This window comes from Theropithecus gelada, chromosome 15, assembly GCF_003255815.1.
Source record: "Theropithecus gelada isolate Dixy chromosome 15, Tgel_1.0, whole genome shotgun sequence".
Taxonomy (NCBI): Eukaryota; Metazoa; Chordata; class Mammalia; order Primates; family Cercopithecidae; genus Theropithecus; species Theropithecus gelada.
This window is the reverse complement of record NC_037683.1, coordinates 60,345,977-60,352,905: the sequence shown is the minus strand read 5'-3', so window position 1 is coordinate 60,352,905 and position 6,929 is coordinate 60,345,977. Positions and strand designations below refer to the sequence as shown.

Here is a 6,929-nt window from a genome sequence, read left to right as displayed (position 1 = left end):
GCAGTTAGCTGAGATTGTGCCACTGCACTCCAGCCTGGGTGACAAAGTGAGACTCTTTCTCAAAAAATAAATAAATAAATAAAAAATTTAAAAAAGGAATATATTTCATCTACTTTTCCATTGAACTTAAAGGCAGTCAGTTCAATTCATTTATACTACACCCCCTGTTGCTCTGTAAAGCAATAGATAGCAACCGTTTGACATTCAAAAGGATCTCAGAATCCTAAGTCATCTCACTGTCCCTGCTCTACTGATTTGATGCCCTCTTCTTTACTTTCTACATTCGTATCTATCCCCCACTTCCTTTAAAGGACCCTTCCAGAAAAGCCATTACATTGATTCTCCCTAAAGTTTTGACCTTGCATGATTGGTGTGGTCAGAATAGTTCACCCCTCCCGATTTATATTTCTCTCCAAACAGTTGTATAAAGGGGTGTCATCCAAATAGTGTTATTAAGAAGACAGAGTTAGTGTTTTTAAAATATCTTAAAACAGCCTGGCATGGTGGCTGATGCCTGTAATCCCAGCACTTTGGAACACTGAGGCAGGATGATCGCTTGAGCCCAGGAGCACCAGACCAGCCTGGGCATGTGTTGAAACCCTGTCTCTACAAAAAATTTGAAAAATTAGCCAAGCATGGTCGTGCATGCCTGTGGTCCCAGTTACTCAAGAGGCTGAGGTAAAAGGACTGCTTGAGCCCAGGAGGTCAGGTTGCAGTTATCCGTGATCATACTACTGCACTGCAGCCTAGATGACAGAGTAAGACCCTGTCTCAAAAAAGAAAATCTTAAAACAGTGGATGTTTCCTATTAGGCATGTAATAAATGTTGGTATTATCATTTTTAATATTAGTATTATTATTAATATCATCATCCAGACTAAAATAGAAACTTTTGGGATCATCTGATTCTCTTTCTATTAGTTCCAGGTTTCTCAAGACTATCTTATCATTGCCTGGGTGGATTTATTAACTAGGTAGAGTCTTCAGACAAGCTTAATGTCTAATATCCTGCCAGAGAGATTTGTTGCTGTTCTAGCAATTGCAGCCTGGTTGTCAATCTTTTGGGAGTTGGTTGGTGTGACTTCTTCCTTCTCTCCAGAGTTGATCGCATGTGGATTAAGTGAAAGAAAGTCAAGTAGCTGATCTTTGAAAACTCTCTAGTCCCCAATTTTTGCTGCATTGAATTTTGCTAACTTACACTTTGCAGTTAGTAAGGGGAAAGTCACTCTCCTTATTTCACTTTCATGACAATCAGAATTGCTTGTGTTTTCTTTCTGCCTACAAACAATTGTCAAGTAGTACTTTCTACAAAAGTTGAAATGAGAAACAAGAAAAACACAAAATTTGGAAATTATAGAGAAAACCAGTGGAGCTCTTTTGCCTTTCTTTTACTTCCCTTTGTTTGTGTTACTTCATCATGAATTAGAATGTAATGTGGTAGCAGCAAGGCAAACTTTGCCCAGTAAACCACTACGTCAAAAAGGAGTTCTAAAAATTCACTTGTTGTTGACCTTTAAATTTAAAATGAAGAATCATAAATCAGTAAAGGAAAGATGACTATGACTGTTTAACATGATAGCATGGGGCTCACTGCCCTGCACCGTCAAAGTTTCATGTAGACAGAGATGTAAGGAACGTCAACAGATCACACTGAACTGGTGAACAACTCAGGGTCACCAGTTTCTGTAATATGAGCCTCTAAAGAGAGGCAGCAGCATCTTTGAGTCTCCTGTGCATAGCTCAGAAGTTTCCAGCATAAAAACTGTTCAATAGTTTAAAAGAATTAAAGATAGCAAGAGTTGAAGAATAAAAGCTGTACTTGGTGAAGTAAAATTATTGAACTACTGAGGATAAAATGATTACAATTGGATAATTCCTTTTACCTACTTGGACAAAACAAACCTTTGCTATCAGCGTTCTAGGGCTGTTGAGAGTTTTGATACCTAGGGCATGGGTCAGAAGAAGAGGAGGTCACCACTGAGAGCAAATACTCCTTCACCCAAATATTCTAGGAGCAAGGACAAAGGTCACAAAGGATTTATTGTTTTGGCAAAAAAGAAGCAAGAACCTCCTTGGGAAAGGAGTTCTAAAGTCATCAGGATGTGGTAAGCCTGCACTTAGGGAATGACTTGATGTGATAAATACCTTGTGAGTCCTCACTGCTGAGGAAATAACATTATTTTAAGATTAAAATTTCCACACCCATATGCACCTTAAAAAAAACCACAGAATTCCTTTTAGGGGTATTAGCACAGTGTGAGGAGTGCTATATTTCTCCAATAAGAAAATAATGCAAAAAAGGCAATGTTCATTGATCTAAGCTTGAGCCCCCAGGGAAGCACAACCACATGAACCTGAATGAATATATTCTAGAAGAAGGGAAGCACCGGCGAAGTTCTTTCACTAATAACCGTCAACATCTGCTGTGAATCAAATATCAAACAAAGATAGTCTTAAAGTGTTTAATTTCCAGAGATAGGTAATTCCCTAACTGAATACAGAAACCCATAGGGCCCAGGGATCCTGATTTCCTATGCAAAATGGCGGGTAAAATTGGAGGCTAGGATCGGGGCTAAAAGTATATACTTCTAACATTAGCACAAAGATGTTTCTCATTTGATCAACCAATATCCATTTGGATTGATAATATCTTAAGTTTACTGGGAATATTGAACATCTATTGCAAAAATCAAGAGTGTTGAGTGATGACCTCCTTTTAGGTCATATAGAACAAGGTTTTCAACCCCCATCCATGGACTGGGGTACTGGTCCTGGCCTGGTAGGAACAGTGCTGCACAGCAAGAAGCAAGCAGGCCAACCAACAAGCATTAACGCCTGAGCTCCACCTCCTGTAAGATCAGCAGTGGCATTAGATTCTCAAAAGAGTGGGAACCCTATTGTGAAGTGCAGATGCGAGGGATCTAGGTTGTGGTCTCCTAATGAGAATCTAATGCCTCTAAAAATGTTCTCTCCCCAACCCCGTTTTTCGTGGAAAAATTGTCTTCCACCAAACTGGTGGCCAAAAGGTTGTGGATGCTGATACAGAAGACATGTAAATGAAAACAATAAGTGGAATTAAAAATTTAGAGAAATGCTCAGAAAAATGAAAACCATTTGTGCTCCATTAAAGCCATGCATAGATAGAATGTCTTCATGGAACCTAGGATCCAAGGTTCATCCAGATCTCAGTTCAGCCAGGCCAAAAGCATCCTGATTTCCCAATGACCCTCCTCTTCCCTCTACTGGTGGCCCTAGAGGTGTGCGGCTATGGCTCTTTTGGATCTCTAGGATGTAATCTGCCTCAGAACCGTGGTCTGCTAGGCAGAAACACCTTGATGCTTCTGGACTGAATGAGGAGAATTTCTCCTTTCTTGTGTCTGAAGGACAGAAGTGACTTCAGATTCCCCCAGGAGATGGTGGAAGTCAGCCAGTTGCAGAAGGCCCAGGCTATGTCTTTCCTCTATGATGTGCTGCAGCAGGTCTTCAGCTTCTTACACGGAGCGCTCCTCTGCTGCATGGAACATGACCTTCCTGGACCAACTCCACACTGCACTTCATCAGCAGCTGGAACACCTGGAGACCTGCTTGGTGCAGGAGATGGAAGAGGGAGAAGCTGGGGGTGGGAGTGATTGAGGGCTCTACACTGGCCTTGAGGAGGTATTTCTGGGAATCCATTTCTACCTGAAAGAGAATAAATAATGATTGTGCCCAGGAAGTTGTCAGAGTGGAAATCATGAGATCCTTTTCATCCACAAGTTTGCAAAAAAGATTGAGAAGTAAGGATGAAGAACTGGGCTCATCCTGAAATGATTCTCATTGACTAATCTGCTATATCACACTTGTACATGTGACTTTGGATATTCAAAAAGCTCGTTTCTGTTTTATCAGAAATTATTCAATTAGTTTTAGCAAATACTTCATTAATAGCATAAAGTAAGTGTATGTCAAAAACGTTCAGCTCCTGGGGCATCCGTAACTCAGAGATAACTGCCCTGATGCTATTTATTTATCTTCCTTCTTTCTTTGCATGCCTTGTATTTATGATATTTATATATTTTATATGTTCATCTTCACATTGTATTAAAATTTATAAAACATTCACTTTTTCATATTAAGTTTGCATTTTGTTTTATTAAATTCATATCAAAGAAAACTCTGTAAATGTTTCTATTCTAAAAACAATGTCTACTTTCTCTTTTTGTAAACCAAATTGAAAATATGGTAAAATATATTAAGTCATTCATTTCATTCCTATTATATGTATAAATTAAGTAAATGGCAAACTGTGAGATTTTTCTTAAAGAAATACAGGAGAATAAAGCAAACACAGTTTCTCTCAGTCTAAGAGGGAAGGAGACATAAAAACAGGACAAATATTTATATTATTTCCATTATGTTAAATGCTACAAAGAGAAGTAAAGAAAAGTGATGTTCTCACATCAGAAACTTTAGGTATAAATGGTGCTGGGAAGAGAAAAATATTAGATATCCTTCCTAAGGTGCAGGGGAGATATGCAAGTACAAGTCTTATTGGCAGGTGGGAATTATGTGTCTAGAATGCCATGGGGGAAGGTGTTAATTTGGGATTCTTTATTTTATGTCTGATTATCAGGGCACGGGAATGGATGTAGTCACATAAATAGAAGGGACAATGTGATGAGGACATCAACTTTATCCTGCAGACCCTCAGCAGTTAAAGGAAGGGCTGATGAGTAGAGTCTGCAAAAGGCCCTGAGGCCGATAGCCAGTGCAGTTAGAAGGTGAAATAGGGAAGAATCAGGGAAAGACTAATAAGGAAAGGACGGTGGTACTTTCAGGGAAGGAGGACCAAACTATCCTAGTGAATCTGAAAACAGAAGGCACTGGTGACCTTGGCCGATGATATATGGTTTAGTAGAATTAATGGAACAGAAATGAGAGATGAGAGTAGGTTGGAGAAAAAACACAAGAAGGGGAATTAGGTACACTGTGCATAAAAAGTCACCATGGGAAGGCTAGTCGGGGGAGTGGAGTTGGGAAATAAGGTGGTATCTGAAAGAAAATGTTGTTTACACACCCATGTATATTTTTTTTCATGTGTTTTGAAAGCATTTTCAAAGAATAGATCAATTGAAACAAATCTTTTGACATTTTCTATTGAGGTATGATTTACAGATTTAAAAATTTCTATTATTTAAATTGTACAACATGGTGTTTTGGTGTAAGTATACCTTGTGTAATGATTCCCACAATCAAGTCAATTAAAACATTCATCACCTAATATATTCACCATGTTGTGTGTGTGTGATGAGGATAATTAAGATCTACTACCTCAGCAAATTTCAAATATATGTTATTATTAATTATATTTACCATACTGTACTGAAAATTTTTAACATTAGATTTATAAAAACTATTATTTAATTATTTGATTTAAAACTTTTCTTATTTGAAAACAGTAATTTATTAAAATTATAACATTATTGTAATTAATATTATTTTGTAGTAAATTTCAATATTAACATATTTACTTGCTAATTTCAGTTCTTTTTTCAATTGTTTCATTTCGTTTTATCCATTAACTTCATTTACTACAGTTTCTATGTTAGCCAATTTCTTTCTCTTTTTTATTGTTTTGTTTTGAGACAGGGTCTTGTGTCTGTTGCCCAGGCTGGAGTGCAGTGATGTGATCTCAGCTCACTGCTACCTCCTCATTCTGGGCTCAAGTGATTCTTGTGCCTCAGCCTCCCAAGTAGCTAGGATACAGGAGTGTGCTACCACACCCAGCCAATTATTTTATTTTATTTTTGTAGAGACAGGGTTTCACCATGTTGGCCAAGCTGGTCTGGAACTCCTGGCCAAAAGTGATCCATCCATCTTGGCCTCCCGAAGTGCTGGGATTACAGGAATGAGCCACGTGCTCAGCCAATTATTTTGTACTTTTTAATCATTGACATTTTAAATAAATTATAGGTAATTAGCTAATTCTTTATGGACGGTTGATTTATTTTGTTTTTAATTGACAATAGTTATACATATTTATGGGGCACACTGTGATGTTTTGATACATGTATACATCAGATAATGTCAAATCAGAGTAATTAGCATATTGATCACCTCAAATATTTGTCAGTACTTTGTGGTAAGAACATTCAAAATCCTGTCTTCTAGCTATTTTAAAATATAAATTAATATTGCATTTTACTATGCAATAGAACACCAGAATTTATTCCTCCTGTCTCACTGTAATTTTGCACCCATTGAACAGCTCGCTCACTCTCTCTCTCTCTGTCTCCCTCCCACCTACACTCCCCTGCCTCTGGTACTCACTATTCCACTCTCTACTTCTATGAGATCAGCTTTTTTAGATTCTAGATAGGAGTGAGATCATGTGGAATTTGTCTGTGCTTGGCTTATACCACATAACATAATGTCCTCCTAGTTCATCCATGTTGCCACAAATGACAAGATTTTATGGCTTAGTGGTATTTAATTGTGTATATATACCACATTGTAAAATCCGTTCATCTGTTGTTGGACTCTTAGGTTGATTCTATATCTTGGCTATTGTGAATAGTGCTGCAATAAACATGAAAGTGTAGATATTTCTGTGACATATTGAATTCATTTCCTTTAGATACATACTATGGGCACTTTTTAAAACTTTATTCTATGTACAAGACCTGGACAGTTCCTTGTATATTTCTGCAAGCATCATCTAGGATATAGAACTACACTTCTCCCTAGTCACATTTCTCTTTTGATTTGACAAACACTCACTTCCTTTTCTTGCAAATCTGATTTTACCTTTAATTTCTATATTGCATCAGGAATATTCCATCAGGATTTATTTATTCTATGATATGAACATCTAAACTGATTTTTGTTAGAATGCCAGACAATTTTCTTAGAACATTTTATTGAAATTTTATTTCCTTCCTTATTAACAA

At 37.4% G+C, this 6,929-nt stretch overlaps 1 pseudogene; it reads left to right on the top strand.

Moving 5' to 3' along the window:
* Nucleotides 1-3,221: 3,221 nt before the first annotated feature.
* On the top strand, nt 3,222-3,805 carry LOC112608330 (annotated as a pseudogene).
* Nucleotides 3,806-6,929: the final 3,124 nt, after the last annotated feature.